Source organism: Cynara cardunculus (assembly GCF_001531365.2).
Source record: "Cynara cardunculus var. scolymus isolate 2C chromosome LG 11, CcrdV1, whole genome shotgun sequence".
Lineage (NCBI taxonomy): Eukaryota > Viridiplantae > Streptophyta > Magnoliopsida > Asterales > Asteraceae > Cynara > Cynara cardunculus.
Window position 1 is genome coordinate 6,186,315 of NC_037538.1, and position 3,900 is coordinate 6,190,214.

Genomic DNA, 3,900 nt, shown 5'->3' on the forward strand with positions numbered 1-3,900 from the left:
CGTGTGATAGGAGTTAAACTGTGGGCTGAACACGTGAGTCTATGAACACATGCCAAGGGCTTACTTGGCACAATGCACGTGTTAAAACGGTTGCTTATTTGGTAAGCATCTTTTAAACGCCGTTAGGGTTGGGTTGGGTTTCATCTCATCACATCAACTGTTTAAGGCACTAACGTTAAGTTTTGTAGTTTCAAATTTCTCTCTCCCTCCATTTTTAAAATATAATGATCTTAAATGAGTTTTTAATTAAATTATTAACCTCTTAACCTATATAAAAAAATAAGTTTATATCTATAAAAAAAATTATAGATTTAACTAAAATCTCATTTTAAAGTTATAATCTTTTCATTAGTATAAACTTATTTTTATCATACTAAAATAGTACTCGCGCAATGCAGCGAGACACATCTCGACTTTAATTTTCTATTTTATTATTTGTTTCTGTCGATGTTAAAATATGATTTTATGTGTTTTTAAAAAAAGCAATAATAATTTTATTTTTGAATAAAATATAAATTTAAAGATATCATAAAAACTTGAAAAAAAAATATCAATGTTAATATCAAAATCAACTATTTAAAAGTTCTCATTTTTTATGTAATTTCTTTAAATTTTTTATTATAATTTAATTTAAGTTTAATAACGAAATAATTTATTTTTGGTTTAATAATATAACATTTTATAAAAATAATGATTAAGTATTTTGTTAAAACTTAATGATTATCCTAATTATATTTTAGATTTTTTTATATTTAAAAAATAAAAGTTTATCATGTATTTTTGTATTATGTTTATCTACAGTTAGTTACACAAATTTAGATATGTAACTTTAATAAGTTATACTTACGCATAATCTACTTGCAATATTGAGTTTTAAGTAATATGCATTAATAAACAATACTTTACGCATAAAAAATGGTTTTTAAGAGTTTTTGCCAATTGCTTTATAATATGGTATAGATAAGTTAGGAGGTCAATATTAAAACTCGTTTTATTTTTATTTTTACATTTCAATATATGATTTGATCTGGTTATGATATAATATACATATATATATTTAGAGGTACATTTAGCACACCCTGTAGTATTACTTAAAATTTGGAAAATGGTTTTTATTATTTAAAATAAAATTAAATACTAATAACTAATGCCGAACCAATATTTTTGGGATCATTAAATTTTAATAGGCCGGTAATGGTTGTATGATGTTTGGTTGTCTAAAAGTTGTATTTAACGAGTTGATTTGTCCATATACATCTCTAGCATGAAAGCAATGGTATATATAGGAAGTTTTTTTTAGAAAGTTGTTATATTCTAAAATATCTACTAAACATATCATAGTATTAACGAGTCGCAAAGTCATGTGTTTGAAATTTGCCGTTAAAAAACGAATGCATAGAAATGGTAATTCACTAGCTTAGTCTAATCCCTAGGCCAGGGATCGGAATCGAAATCAAGTAGGAGTCGGGGGTCATTTACCAAATACTTACTGTGTAAGTGTTTATCGGTAAAACCCACCACTTTCACTTACCTTATGGAGTACCGTTTATGGCCATCAAAACGGATTGATGGTAAGTCTGTATAATTCCGGTAAGTGCTTACCGGGGTAAGGGTCATCACCCTCTATTTCGAATCAGTAAGCGCTTATCAAAATAATTGTTTAGCAAAAGACCCTTATTCACTTTATTAACACTGATCAAATAAGCCATTTTCAATTTTAAAAAAATTAGAAAGAGTATTATTGTAACACCCCCATTCCGAAGGAAGGGAGGTTACTTCAAAACGTAACGGAGCCGCTATATAAAACCTCCAAAATATAGTCTCCAATACAAAATAAAATCTTCCAATAACGAAATTGAATATAACTCCAAATAAGATATAAAGGTCTCCAAACTATTTCCAAGGTCCTCCAACAACCGAGGAATATCCAAAAACAACCAAAGAAATCTAATCTAATAGCCAAAAGAAAAAGATTATAATAAGCGAAATAACATAGTTCTAAACCTCTCGAAACCTTGAAACCATGATCCTGGTCTACTCTCTGTCACAAGACTTAGCCGCCCCCTTGATTACCTGCCGTGAGGAATAGAAGAAAACACGGCTGAGCCAAATGCCCAGTGAACGGATAAACAAATATAGAAAAATGGTAATACAAACATGCCAAAATTATCTCAAGACATCGAACCAAATGAGTACCAAAATCTTAGAAAATCAACAAATAACATAATCATACGAAATCATATGAAGGGACAAATCGAGCTCGAAAACGCATACACTTGCATATTAACTAACATGACAAGTGTCAGACATATGGCCACACAGGCCTGTACGTTGGACTGCAGATCCACACGTACCAAATGTGAGATGTGGCGTTGGACACTACACCGACATCMACCCTACAAACGAATCACATGTGCTAGGGCCGACCCATACGCCTCCTAAATCTAATATCTATCACACCAAAATAGCTCTCACAAGAGCACAAAAGAGGAGACGCCGTGGACTGATCACACTGCCACGGCTAGTGTCACGCCATCGGTGCCACAATGACGTGCCTATGGTACCCCCATAGGTGGTTAGTAGCTCGAGTTACCCAGAGTTGAGTTGTCACAACGAATGTGACGTTATACGTCTTACATAAGGTCAATAAAYAACGAAATCAAACGAAAAGTCAAACATAAGTTAAGTACGGAATTATGTTGAATAAACAAGTAGTCGTAATAATAAAGAGACTCAATTCGAAGAATACATAATCAATCAAAAGTACCAACATACGTACTTTTAGAGGTAAAAATCATACCAAAATGTTACCGAACAAATAAACGTATTATTTTGGAGAAAACACATACTTGTACCAACATTGACCCACTTAAATAACATGATTAGAAAGTGCTTTCTTACGATATGTACGACATAGAACAATTGCAAGTGAATGAAAATGCGGTACAAAAAGGATATTGATAATCGTGAGTCAATCAATCGGAGTTGAAAGAAAGCTTAAGGGCTCGTAAACGAATGTAAACGAATCAACTGAATGAATAGAATTAAGAATCCGTACCTTAAACTTCACAAAACTTATCGATTCCCAAAGTTTATTCCTTTATATTTGCCCTAAACAAACACCCAAACTTACTATTAATCCTAATTGATAACTTAATGGCAAAACGAAACTAAATCCCTGAACGACTAATAAAGTAACTAAACTCAACTAAATCCTATCAATATATATATATATATCCATACTATGCAAACCACATAAGATCAAATTTGAGAGAAAAACGAGAAGAATTTTTGGGTTTTAAAGACGATTTTAACAAACCCCTAGTTGCTGCCATTGACCTTCGAGTCATTGGAACAATCCCAAAATTTATAACCCAACTACTAAATGTATAGATTCGAGAATGGGACAAAAACTTACCTCAAACCGACAAGAAATCAATGGAACCTTGCTTGCTTTTGACCGTCGGGTTCCCTTCTAGGTTATCAATGGACTCTTCCAATCTCTTAGGGATTCTCTCTAACGATTATCACAATTAGAGGAATTAGGGTTAGGGAGGAGGATTAGGTTAAAAAAAATTAGGGTTAGGTTTAAATAAGGATTAGGTTTAGGTTTAGGTTTATATAAGAATAAAAAAAAACCCTAATTAAACCCTAATCTAAATACTAAAGCCCAAGCCCAAGCCCAAGCCCATCATCCAAATTGCAAAGTTAAAGCGAGTTATGCAGAACTAACCCCTCAAGTTTGGTCAACTTCCGAAACTAACCCAAACTTCAATATATATATATATATATATATATATATTAAACTGATATATATACACACACACACATACATATCTGACGGGTATTATAATTATTTATAAAAAAAAAAATAGATTTACCATATTTTGAGATTTAGAA